The sequence below is a fragment of the Aedes albopictus genome, chromosome 2, assembly GCF_035046485.1.
Source record: "Aedes albopictus strain Foshan chromosome 2, AalbF5, whole genome shotgun sequence".
Taxonomy (NCBI): Eukaryota; Metazoa; Arthropoda; class Insecta; order Diptera; family Culicidae; genus Aedes; species Aedes albopictus.
Window position 1 is genome coordinate 481,025,037 of NC_085137.1, and position 14,540 is coordinate 481,039,576.

At 38.4% G+C, this 14,540-nt stretch overlaps 1 protein-coding gene across 3 annotated transcripts in view; it reads right to left on the reverse strand.

Annotated features, from left to right (window-relative positions):
- LOC109429026 (probable serine/threonine-protein kinase kinX) overlaps window positions 1-14,540 on the reverse strand; it is a 60,240-nt gene that overhangs the window by 22,958 nt on the left and 22,742 nt on the right. The gene's annotated exons all lie outside the window — the stretch shown is intronic.

Sequence of the window (14,540 nt, forward strand, 5' to 3'; positions counted from 1 at the left end):
TCAACTCTTTTTTAGTATCCGATGCAGAGACCCATACCAACCAGTGACAACCATAGACAACCAGACACAGCATTTGATGAAAAAAATCACAGACAATAGACGTTGGAAATTTTGTTTTTTTTTTAAATATTTGTCATTTTATTCCTTTTTTACTATCAGATCCAGAAAACAAAACCAGTGACAACCATAGACAACCAGACACAGCATTTAATGAAAAAAAAAACCACAGACAACAGACGTTGAAATTTTTGATTTTTTTAATTTGCATTTTAATGCTTTTTTACTGTCAGATGAAGAAAACAAAACCAGTGACAACCATAGACAACGAGACACAGCATTTGATGGAAAAAATCACAGACAACAGACGTTGACATTTTTGATTTTCTTTTTAAATTTGACGCTTTTATGCTTTTTAACTGTCAGATGAAGAAAACAAAACCAGTGACAACAAAAGACAACCACACACAGTATTTGATGGAAAAAATCACAGATAACAGACGTTAAAAATTTAATTTTTTTAATACTTGACACTTAAATTCTTTTTTACTATCAGATGTAGAAAACAAAACCAGTGACAACCATAGACAACCAGACACAGCATTTGTTGGAAAAAATCACAGACAACAGACGTTGAAAATTTTGATTTTTTTTTAATATTTGACATTTCAATTCTTTTTTACTGTCAGACGCAGAAAACAAAACCAGTGACAACCATAGACAACCAGACACAGCATTTGGTGAAAAAAAATCACAGACAACAAACGTTGATTTTTTTTTAATTTGACACTTTAATGCTTTTTTACTGTCAGATGAAGAAAACAAAACCAGTGACAACCAGACACAGCATTTAAAATCACAGACAATAGACGTTGGAATTTTTTACATATTTTTTTTATATATTTGACATTTTAATTCTTTTTTACTATCGGATGCAGAAAACAAAACCAGTGACAACCTTTGACAACCAGACACAGCATTTGATGAAGAAAAAAACACACACAGACAACAGACGCTGAAAATTTAAATTTTTTTTAATGCAGAAAATAATCTGTCACTCTTAGACAACCGAATGCAGCAGTTACTGGAAATAACACAGATAGCGCTGTTTGTCTGTCCGGTGACTTCACCGAAGAATTTTCAGATGTAAATATAAGCTGCATTGATTTCACCAAAAAACTATACAAAACGTAGAAAAAGGTAATGTTTTTCTTATATAAAATTTACAAGCGTGATTTACAGATAAACCGTTTATATTAAAAAAAAAAATTACCACGGGCGCTACTGCGTCCACAAATAAACTAGTATCACATATTGTGCAAAACATTTGAATTCAACTACATGTATCCTACAGATACCTACATGCCACGCAAATACGAATCTCTGTTTCCCGAGCGAAACGGGAAAACAAAAATATTGCAAATTTATCGTTGTGTGTGACAGCGAGGAGAAGCAAGCTTGTTGTCTGATTTCATTACACCAACAATTTTCAATACGGGCACGCTTGCGCTGCTCTGTATTTCTATATAGTTGTAGGAGAGATAGGGAGGAAAGGCAAATAAACTCGGTTTCTCTGTGTGTCGTCGAGAAGATTACCAGTCCATTTGTTGTCACAGCACATCGCCCGCTGATATAAATTTAGACTTTCATTCCACCGAAATGCTTCCGATTGGTTTATGGGTGCTCTGCGGCTTATCATCGTTGACTAATTTCAATGGAATGGCTCAAGTAATATAGTTGAAGAAAACCGCTTCTGCGATTGTTTCTTGTGCTTATCAAGCTTTTCCGAAGACTTCCCCATCATACGCGAAGCTACCAATTGACTGGTTCTGGTAAAGTCGTTCAACGTAGATAACATTCCTTGTAAATGCATTTCAATGTATCACCTATTTTTTGTTTGATGGTAACAAAGAGGTAACCTTAACTTGTCATTTTAGACCATTATCTCCTACAAAAGATTGTGGCCTTCGCCTTGTATCGCCACCCACCAAGGAACATTCCCATTGCTTCATTCTCTCTAGTCAGACTCCGCTGTCTCTCGATCCTCTCGGGGAAAATTAACCGGTGGGCGTTGCATGATGGGGGTAGCTATCCGTTAAATACGTCGTGAATTATTTTTCGCAGTCAGTAAAACTGTCGCTTTGTCGTAGGAAATCGTCCTCGTCCTTCGTATTTCTTGTTCCGAACACGGTCGTTGTCATCGTCGCCGTCGGAGGAAAATCCAAGATCTTTGCCAAGGTCATCATTAACCCCGTCATTTATCCCAGAACGTGCCATATGATGGCAGATGATCTGAATGAGTTTGGTTGGTTGTGTGTGGTTTGATGTTGTTGAGGAGAGAATAGACGGAAAGCTGGGATGATGATGATCACCTGAAGCGCGAGAGAGGGTCTTATTTACTTTACCACCTGTGAAGCAGCGATCGAGACCGGGATCATGTTTTTGGCACACGTTTCAGACGTGAGTATCATTCAGTTTGTGGCGCATAATAGCGAGGTGAGATTGATGAATTCCCACGAGTTTCTATGCGTGATTATTGTACACGGTTCGTCGTCGTTGTGGATGATATTTTCATCAGCTGGTAGAGTTTAGTGGTCGATGGTTAACGATTGTTGAGAGTCATTGTACCCAGATCAAGTTTCAGTCATGCAGTTTAGAGCTCCAAGCAAAGTGTAAAAACGATCATCCACGTATGTACTATCTAACATTTCCTTTTTGTCGTTCTAATTTCGGCACATTCATTAGAATAGGAATAGAGTGTCTTCGTGCCTGCAACACGATATACACATCATTTGCAGAGGAAGCTCTCAGTTAAAAACTGTGGAAGTGTTTGTAGAACACTAAGCTGAGGCTTTGTCCCAGTTAGGACATTATAACAAGAAGCTAGAGGTTCCAACCCGGGATATCCCGGGACAAAAAATCCCGGGATCTTGAAAAATTCGGGATTTCCCGAATCCCGGGATAAATTTTTTCTCCGTCCCGAAAATCCCGGGATTCCCGGGACACACATTTCTTACACTTTTTTTGCTTTGATTTGAATTTGGAGAGTCTCTGAAACGTAATCGAAAATCGCCTTCAACAAAAAATTATGAAAATGTTACATAAACCACTTCAACTGTGTGTGGACATCAAAACTCGTTGGAACACGGCTGAAACGATGCTGGAGCACTTCATTCACGATTATGATTGCATCAAAGAAAAAAATTTCGAAATAGGGCTTTCTAGACTTATGTTGGACAATGATTTTGAGGTTGTAAAAAAACCTTCAGGAAGCTCTGCAGACAATCAGATTCGCTTTGGAAGCATTGGAAAGACGAGATGCTATATTACTGTCTGCGGAATGCAGCGTGAGTTTCTTGTATTCTAAGTTTTCGAAAAGTAACTCCAAAGTTGGAAACGACCTCTTCCATGCAATCATGAAAAGAATCATCAAACGGTGCCATGTGAAATAATAACAGCGCTAAAGTTCCTTCAAGGTCTTCCGTCGTCAACGCAAGTGCCAGCAGAACTGGAAAGCTCATCGAAAACGCAAATGATTAAGTTCATCGAGGAACTGGGAGTACGATTGTTGCGAGACTGCCAAAGACAGACCGATAATGATGCTGCCGAATTGAATGCTGGATTGTCCGGTATGCATAACACAGACAAACAGACGTATCACTTTTAACAGATTGCGATAAAAATCATCGTCATGAAAACATAATCGCCCAATGCTAACCAGGCTGTGTTACGCAAACCACTCAGTAGGTGGCGGTAGTGAGCAAACGTCAAGCAGGAGCGAAAACGATGCGAGCGCCACGACCGCGCGATTTGCGAACTACTAAATATTTGAACTAACCGTTTAAAAGGGTAACGATGAGAAGTGAGTAGAGTGAGACGTCTGTTTGTCTGTGTGCATAACACCATCGAGCATGCGTGAAGAACTGGAATCGGCTATAAAGTAATATGCCAACCCGTCTTAGACTGATTCGGCAATGATTGATTTTTTCAAAATAATTGCGAAGTAGCTGTTACTTTTTGAGCTACATGGTAAGTTGAGTCCGAATCTGAAAATCGAACTCCGGAAATATCTGTTCTAACTAAAAAGCAACCCTGGCTGCCCGATGAAATCATTAATAACATTTGATTCTTGCAGTCGTATTTTCGAAGAACGAATTTAAATTGATAAGACCAGTTACTTGATTTGAACCATTGATTTTTTAAATTGACGAATAAAACATATTCTTGATCGCAAAAATGCGTTTTTAAGCACATTGAAAAATTTCCCGGGATCCCGGGATTTCCCGGGATCCCGGGATTTCCCGGGACAAGCAACAAATTTTATCCCGAATCCCCGGACAACCAAAATGGTCGGGAAATGGGACCTCTACAAGAAGCAGAAAAACAAGATTATATTGTCGGGCCGCCACCAAACCGGACGTCGCACAATCAAGTCGCGACGCGATCCAACTCGCGACGTTTTCGAATCATGTCAAAAGTAGTGCGCATCCTTCCCTTTGTTGTCAGCAACACAGCGCACTAGATGCGAAACAGTTGCGACACTTGTGGACCAAGAAAATGGCAATTTTTGATTGAATGGCTGTCTTGATTCCAACCGGATAGACAATACTGACCAGATAATGTTTGCCCATTAAATTTCCTTGTATTAATGATATCCGAGGAGTGCTGGTCTTGCATTAGAATAACGAAAACAACTTGGAGCCCTGGATTCATTTAAAGTAATGAGTCAGTGACTCAGTGCTGAAAAAGTCATTTCTTCATATTTTCATCCATCTACAGCTCATTGTATAAGCTGAACCTGAGAATATGGTATATGAAAAACTTGTGCGGCTAGACCAGTTCTGCTAGAAAGTCACGGAAAAACCGCTATTTTTCAAAAATTTAAGGTAAATGTCACAGAATACCTTCGAAAAATGCCAATAATATTCACGGTGAATATCAATTGGCATTTTTCAAAGGTAGTCCGTGACATTTTCGAAAAATAGCAGTTTTTCCGTGACTTTCTTGCAGAACTGGTCTAGCCGCACAAGTTTTTCATAGGTATACCATATTCTCAGGTTCAGCTTCTAAAATGAGCTGTAGGTGATTGAATTTAGAAATAACGAAATGAAATTTTCAGCACTGGTAATGACAATATAGTTGTTACGGCAGTTCGCATCGATCGCTTATAACTACGCCAACGTTGGAGTGCCCCTCAGGAGAATGTCACAGTGACAACTGAGGCTGTCATCGACAGCGTATGACAATAGAAGAGGACTAGGAGAGAAAAATCATAATTTTCTTTAAGGCCGCACGGGACGACGTGTAATATTTCCTATCTTCCCTCTCTTTCTAACAATTTGCCTCGCGATTTTGAAGAAGCAAATATCAATTTCCACTGCACTGACGTAGCTGAAACTTTAGTCGATTGTGCACCACAAGTGAGCAAATGAACGATCAAATTTCTAGTCAATAATATGAAGTAGAAGTTGAGATTTGCATCTTACTAGCAACAGAGCAATGGCGGACGATTCAACCACCGTCCCGTCCGGCCTTAACTGATAAATTACACTAGTTTACGATATAAAACGAAAGTCGCGAACTTCTGCCAACGACCAAAATTTTTGAAGCACAATGTAGCACTGATTTCGAAACCGTGCTTCAAAAAATTTTAAGTAGAGCAGTTTTTGAGTTTTAGCTTAATATTGAGTTTTACAACTTTAAAAAATATGGAATTTACTAAAATTCAAATATCTTGCGTTTTGTTCAACAGATTTCAAATCTTTTTCCATAAATTAAAAGCTGAATACAATACCATTCGGTCATCTGAATGCAGGTTTTGCGTCAGTTTGATGAAATTCAAGATATTGTCGAGTTTTAGGGACGATCTCCTTAAATTTTAGCCAAATTTCCAAAAATATATGAAGAAATGTATTTTTTCAATAAGAAAAAAACAATCTAAAAATTCTTTCTCAACGTTTATTTGACATATCATATGTAGGCGAGTTACAGTAAAAAATTCAGCTCAATCGTAGTAGGGTAGGTAATCAAAATTTGAACCAAATTGCGGCTTTCTGAAGCAGTGCAAATTTTAAGTGATTTTTTCTCCCACATGGAAATAATTTACTACGGCAAAATCATATGTACATGAAAGCCACGGGTATAAGCTTTCTGTTAAATGGTAAAAAGTTTGTATTTGCACCGAATTCCATTGAAATATTTGATGTTTCATCAACAATGATTTTAATCTTAATTTAAACCATCGTAATCATAATTTGAACCAATTTTAATCTCAATTTGAACTACTGGCGGCAGCAGCTCGAGCAACTCACAAAACAGCCAATTCCATGCTAAACAATGAAAAATCACATGAATCTGCTAATTCTCATACCTATTTTTCATTTGGCAGTGGAATCTCAACTCAGAATGTTCGAAATTCTTCAGGAATTTGGAAAATAAATTTGGAATTTTTCATCCCCCAAGAGTAAACAAAGCAACCACTAGCGCAATCTACAGGCCAACACTAGAAGCTCACCCCCGTTTACTAGTTCAAATTTAGATTACAAATGGTTCAACTTAAGATAACATTCTCCAAGTAAGAATCACTTAAATTTGATAATTTTATGACAAATAATGCGGAATATTATTCGGTTGGTCGATTCTACGATAAATAAGCTTTCATTTGATGTGTTCACATATTGCGTGTGATACAATGCATGAGCTGTACGAGTGTGTGTGTATGTGTATGTATGTACAATCCATCTCCCACTGACCGGCAGTGCTTTTATGGAAGAAAAATGTCTGCGTCATTGTCACTTTTATCCATAGACGCAAACAGTTTTAGTCCTGGAGATAGAAGGTGATAGCTCTACTGCACGTCCAACGACCCATTTCAAGTATGACAGGGCTTCCACGTACATCTTGAGGTCGTTTTCTGAAACAGTAAGCCCCGCATTGATGCATCCGGATATCATTTGGATATCTGAAATGCATTAACACTTCCTGAATCAAAAATTTGCATTTTTGTTTCTGGCGCGTATTTGATATGGTAAATATCCCATGTATGATTAAAATGACGTTTTTTAATAAGAAAGATCTCACCAAGTTCTTCATAGTCTGCCGTGATGTAGTTGTATTCTCATTTCTCCAGCGGTGCAGCAGCGATCGAAATAGGATTTATTTCATTACCGCGTACACTTAAAACGACGTACTCTTCACTTTGCCTCCAAAATCACACTCCAATGCATGAGCTGTACGAGTGCATCGAAAATGTGCTTTCTGTTGGGGGAAATGGGTGAAATCACAGTGATTTTTCAATTGCCTGTTTTCCATGACAAAAACACTTTTTTTTAATGCTTTTAAAGTCCATGTTATCAGGTTATATTACGGAAAACTGTTTAACATCTTTTTCGGGACAATATTTGCCTGAAAAGTACTTCGTTTTAATGAATTTTGAAATGGTTCAAATTAAGATTACAATTTGACTAGTTCAAAGTTTGATTTCTTACCCTATTGATTATGGAGAATGAGATGTGTGAAGTGAGCGACGTTGCTTAAAAATAGAACAAAAATCGATTTCAAATCATCAACTTTGTATGGAAAGTCGAAAAAATGTCCGCTTTACTGTAATTTATTTCCTTTGCGTTTTCGAACTTAGGGCATGATTCTACACCAAAAATGATCATCAGCTTACCGAGTTCAAAAATGCTGTAAACTAGTGTTATTAAACATCAGTATTTAGAGGTAGTAAGTAAGCATAAATAATGAATTGAGTTGAACTTATCCCAATGAATTTTGATTAGGTGGTAATCAATCAGGGCGAATTTAGAATCACCCGACGTCTAGATTTAGATTACCCTTTGAAGTTATATCGTGAGTAGACATAATTCTTATGGAATAATATGGATTATGTAATAAGTATTAATTATGTTTTGTAGCTCATATTCCGTTTCATCGTCACTCAACGATAGAGATTTACGGAAACTTGTTGGGAAATATAGAGGGTTAAAGAGAAACCGATGTAAGTAGTCAACAAACTAGAAAAGTAAGGATAAACGTTAATAAAATGTGGTAGCTTTTAGCTCTCACACCTGATAACGACAAACTAAAGTGTTTGCTTAAAGGACTTCTCAAACCACACCTCCCAACAATAGTCAAAGTCATACTTAGTACTGTTTTAATTTTCATAGCAATTCAGCATATTACTTCAAGGGGGTCGCACTATGTGGAAGGGCTGCCACCTCAGTTATATGTAGCTAAGAAATATTGAAAACAATACAAAGGAACCCAAACAAGTTTATATAAGTTTGTCAATTTGTTTCAATTTATTTTCAAAATACTTTCAGGAATAGTCAGTTTAAAAATATTGTTCCCATCTTTTCTCCGCTTTTCCCAGTCTGTGATCATCCTATACTTTTCACTTTCCTTTAAAAAATGCAATGAGAAAAAAAAATCTTTTGATTCAATAAAAATCGTTGTCAACCCAAGCCACTTGTGTATATTGTATGTATGTATTTCGAAACACACATTGTAAATTACGATGAATTGTTCGTCTGTTTATAAATAAATCTCACAGAAGACACATCTATCGGGATTTTGCGGCAGCAGTGCGTCAAACAATTAGCATCATCAGCACATTAACGCCGCACCGTTGTTGTCGCTTGATGCGAAGTACGGGGGATCGTTATAATCACTCGGGATTGGACACGACGGAAACCGGTACGGTAGGGTTGACAACGGTTTTGGTGATGACATATTGGTAATGCTAGAGTAATTAGTGCTAATCCGATGGGACGTCGGCATGGGGACATAAACGAGGAAGTTGGTTCACTAGTTTTTGAAGTTCATTATATTTTAAGTGTGGCGCTAGGGATAGTTAAGTATATATAGTTAGCATGCTTTTCACCTGGGGTTCGCTCAACTACTTTTGGTGTTACATAGCTTGGCAACATACCTAGGTTTGGCAGCAGGGATAGGGTGCGACTCAAAACTCTTTGCGTGCCGCACACTCTGCTACGAGACAGCACAACAAACTAGAAGGAGACGAGTACGCGCAATCGGTTGTGTGTTGCTCGCTTGCTTTGCCGCGCGCTGGAGCTCTCCTGTCTCTCACGCTGCACTCTCTCGGTGCTTGTCTCCGTGCTTTTCACTTGGCTTGATACTACGCATGATTGCAAAAATTTCGAATCAAACGACCCATCACTTGTCAACCCTTGACAAGCTTAACAACTTTGCCGAAAACACAACCTCTTCAATTAATTTATTAATTGATTTTTTCTGTTTGGAGACAAGCGCAGTCCCAAGCACCGTGCATTACTCCCTGCGCCGTAGAGCTAGTGCTGCGATTGTCTCTCGCACAATTACGAAAGCTCTCACTCATACGTCTCTTGTCTCTCGGCAAAACGGGAGACGAGCACTTGCGATTGTGTGAAGCACACGCTTTTTTCGCACCGCACGGTGCATGCCGCCAATCCCTGTTTGGCAGCAATGAAATGAAGATGTTTCATTTGTACAAAGCTTGCTTCTCAGCTTAGTGTTCTATGATTACTTCCACAGTTTTTGACAGAGAGCTTCCTCTGCCTATGACCATTTTGCATAGATATATCGTGTGGCAGACACGAAGATACTCTATGCCGTACGGTGTGTTGTGTAGAACAACTTTATAACAAAAAAATTAGTAAGTCTAAAATTAGGCCCTATGATAGTTTGGATCATTCCCTTCAATTTGCTGGGTCGGTGGAAAAAATCCATCGGGGGGTCTAGATCAAAAATTTTTTTAACTATTTTTCATGCAAAAACTGTTAAAAGCGCATGCTGTACATTATTGCATCTCGTTCAGTCACAACTTTTTTGTCTTTCACTTTTTCTTCGCCTTAAAATTTTCAGACGTTTCGAAGTAATGTACATAGTTGACTGTGTAAAAATTTCATTGAAATATGTTGAATGGTTTCCTTGGATAGGAAGATTAAATGCTTCTAACTATTTTTTCTTGATTTTTTATTTTTCTTCAAGTTTCAAAACTTCAAAATCCCTGGGGATCTTTAACCTCATCACCTCGTCCTACATGACATACTATAACACCATACTTAGAATGGAACCTTGCGAAACTCTCGGGTTTTTATGTAAGCACTTCGGCCCCACATTTGTGGCATATACCAATAGTTGATTATAAAAATAGTTTTCCTAGATTTTGTACAAATACTCGGGTATACCTAGACTGTTAGACAAGTTGGAGGTTTCAAATTAGACAACAATATATTTTGAGACATCATATGCAAATAAATAAGACTATTTAAATCAAAGGTTTGGTTTTTTTTTCTCTGGCTTCATGCTGAACAGCCTGATGTTAGTGCTAAATGTAGAAACATTTTCAATAAATACTCCGATCTGCCAGCTAGGGTAAAAGCTCCCTTAGTGGAGGTAGTACCAATAGTGGTGGTAGTGGCAATTTAGCACTATTTCGACCAAAAAGCTTGCAAATGACATTTTTAATAGATGCATTATACCTAATTAATATCATTAATTCAGTTTTGTGTTCAAGATTTGCCGGAAAACCTATTTTAAACAATTATTTTCCTTAACTTTTTTGCTCCTTTGCACCTATAGTGGTGGTAGTGTTCCTATAGTGGTGGGTCCCATAAGAATTCAATGGGATGCGCCACTATAGGAACCAGTGTTAAATTTTACCTCCATAATAGGAACCGTGTACCTATAGTTGGTGCAAGTGATTTATTAGCAAAAACTGAAATAAATAATGGTTTTTACATTTCTCCTAGCAAATTTAAGTGAAAAACTACCGATTAACGTTTTTAAACTTTTTGTTTTGTGGTATTATTAATTTTATTCAATTATTTTACTACTAGGAGCTACTAATAGCACCACTATTGGTACGTTTACCCTATATGTTTAGAATATATTATCAGTTCTTTGTTGTTTAATGGCGGCAAATGCAACAAGCACCCTATTGACACTAAATTCAAAAACAAACTTAAGTTAATGTCCAACAGCTATATGTCAAACATCGCCCTTGATCGAATATTACCCAAAAAAATAATTCATTTCTCATTATTGTGATTTATTGTCTTCTTCAGGACAGTGGGTAAATGTAGACTCATATGCACAACTGTAAAGTGATTTTGATGGGCGTTCCATGGGTGATCCAGGAGATAAAGGGGGTTCCAGGGGTGTTCCAAGGGTTTCCAGGACTGTGTCAGGTACTTACAGGAAGTTTCAGGAGCGTTCTAGGGATTTCAAAGAAGTTTCATTGACTTCCAGGGGATCCAAGGGGCGTTCCAGGGGTCTTAGGTTGTTTCAGGAGCGTTTCGACCCCATGAAACGCTCCAAGGGGTTTCAGGAGCGTTGCAGGAGTGTTCCCGGGAGTTTTGGGCGGTTTCAGGGAAGTTCCAGGGAAAGTATCCGTAAAGCTTTGAACTCTTGTGGAAATCCTCTGAAATTTCCTTGAAATCCCCCTCCTCTCCCCTGAATTCCTTAGAACAGTGTTGCAACTTCATTCCAGTAATGTCAAGACTTATGTCCAACCATTACTCGCTAGATGCGCATTTACACAGGCTTAATCTCGCGTTTGAGCAATGTTTGTATCAAGTGCGGTTCCGGTTATGATGACATCGACCACGTAGTTTGGCAATGCCCGGATAATGACGGCTGCAGAGCATACCCTTTAGGCTCGAGGTAGACAACCCTTTGTTCTTCCGAGAGATGTGTTGGATACCCGCGATGTTGCATACATGGGATGTATTTTCGACTTTCTTCGCTCTGTTGACATAAAAGTTTAATTCGCTTGTGTTTTCTTTTCCAGTTTTTTTTTTGTCTCTCTGTTTTGTCCTCTTTGTGTTACCAAGCTACTCCTGGCTATCCGGAAGCAAAAGCCCCACAACAAGTTGGTACCAACACCACAAGGCACCGAATACGCTAGCAAGATTTTTTTTTATTAATTTGTATTTTAACTTATAGCTAATTCTACACTAAAGCTAGCAAGATGCGATTCACCCCCGAATAAGGTGCAGTGAAACCTTTGGTCCAATCCGTATCCTGTCCATCCCTCAAAATGTGACCTTGTAACCTCGAGCTGCCACGAGATGTGTTCTATTGGAGTTGGGACAATCCTATGTCGCAGTGGCATATTGTCACAACAAATGCAGGCTGCGACATTATCATTATTGTTGAACGATGGTTTGAAATTGATTCACTGATGCCAGAAATCCGGTAGAGCATTGCGTAAATTGTCTTGAAATAAATTAGGAAAATTTATGTGTAAAACAAGTTGTTTTCTAAAATTTCTACAACAGTGCTACAAATCGGAAGAAACCTGCAACCAAGTTCAATTGCACTCTAATTATCTACCTATTTATCACATATACTTCTAAATCGGTTCACAACCAGCTTAATCACTCATCCATCAAATCAGCACTGCCACTCCTAATCAGAATGAAAGAAATGTGCGTGTCACAGTGCCTCTGATGTAGTGACGACTTTTCGGCTATTTGCGTACATGAAAAAAACCTAAACTCAACGAGTGAAAGCAGTTGGTGGTCCCCACTTGCAATACCTACATTGCAAATAGGTACTGCGAATCTCTAAGCCACGATACTGCTAAGGGTGGTGACCTGTCGCCGTCGGAAGAAGCGCGCGACACATGGGCTGCGGGAGAAATTTAGACGCGGAGAGTGGCGTGGCGTGAAAGAGATCATTTTCAAGGACTCTTTAATAGTAAAAAAAAATAGACAACAACGACAAGTTACGAAGCGGTTTGGCACTAGTTTTCAAGCCATCAGAAACAGCAACATATATAACAATGTGGTAGTTAGATTGAGTTGTACCGAATCGTGTGTTGTTTTGGTTTAGATTTGCTCAGTTTTTCTAGCTCTAGCTAAGGCCAAGGTATTTACATATTCTAAGGTAGTCTTAGATGTCAAAACTGGCTGAGCGGCCATTATTTTTTCACCGTGAGAAATTCTGAAAACAAACACCCCCCCTCAGCAAATTCCTTTGAAATTTGGCTTCCTCTGCTTTTCCCCACAAACTAAACGACCTGCTTAACCTTCCATTATATAAATACCTTGGCTAAGGCAATGTGAAGCATTGCAACTAAGTTGTAGCATTCTTCTTGGAACCCTTTCAGGTTCCCCATTTTGTGTAAAGGAGTAGATTGTCGTGTATGTGACAAAAACATATTGAAATTGATTAGATCAGTTTTAATAATGGCTTTACGAAACTAAAGTTCCAGTTCGACAGTTAAAATAGTACACTTGGAACTTAAACTTAAAACACTATTAAAAACTTGCAATGAAATGATTTAAGCTGTAGGTATTTAACGAATTTTGAACGGACTCAGTGTATCAGATGGGTTTAAAAATCTGCAGGAGTGCGTTTTAGTGGGGTGAGTGGTAGGAGATTTGACTAGGTAGGACTGGTAGGACAGACTTGTTAGAATCCCAAAATGGCCGCCACAATGGCCGACTTTGGTACCTACTCACGATTTCGAGGGCACAAATATCTTCGTAAACAAAACCAGCGCACCTGATCTTCTTATTTTAAGCTTATTACAAGTGAGCAAGAACAGAATAATAAAATGCATTGTTGTGTGAAGCTTGCTTCTTGAGATTTGTGCGTTTGAAGTTTTGATGCACTGTTGAAGCAGGATGTCAAGCCGTTTGTCCTTAAGGGGTTTAAAAAAGCTCCATGGCCTTAAACATCCAGAACACTCTTAAACGTCAATAAACCCTCTGAAATTTCCCAAAAAAAAACTTCTAGTCTGAAATGCCCATGTATCTTCCAAAATCCCTCTGGAACCTACTGTCTCCAAGTCTGTTGTCTCCCTGAAACACGTTTGAAACCCTGACTGGCCGTAAAAAAAATCATTATTACCATCTGAAAAGGTACAGAAGAGGGCATTTCCTCCTTCTAAATTTTTAATTAAAAATAAATGATAATAATAATAATAATAATACTATATGAAACGGCTGTAAAGTTCCTCCTGTAAACTTTTTAAATTCCTCTGAAACTCCTACGAACGGCCCTGACATCAGATGAGATGAGCTCGGTCTCTAGTAACAACGTACATCATACTAACATTCCTTCCCTTTCTCAATGACCGTGAAGATGCGGCCAGAATGTATGTTATTTAACGTTAATGCTGCTAAGGATACTATCAGTGAAGAGAATTGTCAGACAAAAGAAGCACAAAACAAGCAACAAAAAAGGCGCGACGATTACTCTTTATCCCTACTGGTAACAGATAATGACATTATCTCAATTATTACAAACCTAAAGTCGAAACTGTTTGATGATAGATCTTCAGCAGATTTGCAGTGTTTAACGACTCGAAGTTACCGTTTGATCGCAATGCAAGGCTGAAAAATCTCTAAACTCGTGGTGTACGATGTTTATCCTATTATTTTCCAGTTTGGACAAAATTATGTCGCATTGGGTGGATTGTCGCAACAAATACAGGTTGCGACATTGTCATTATTGTTGCGCGATGCTTGAATTTTGATTCACTGGATACTATGCAACATGGGTATCGTTTGATCAGGCTTCATGAGTAG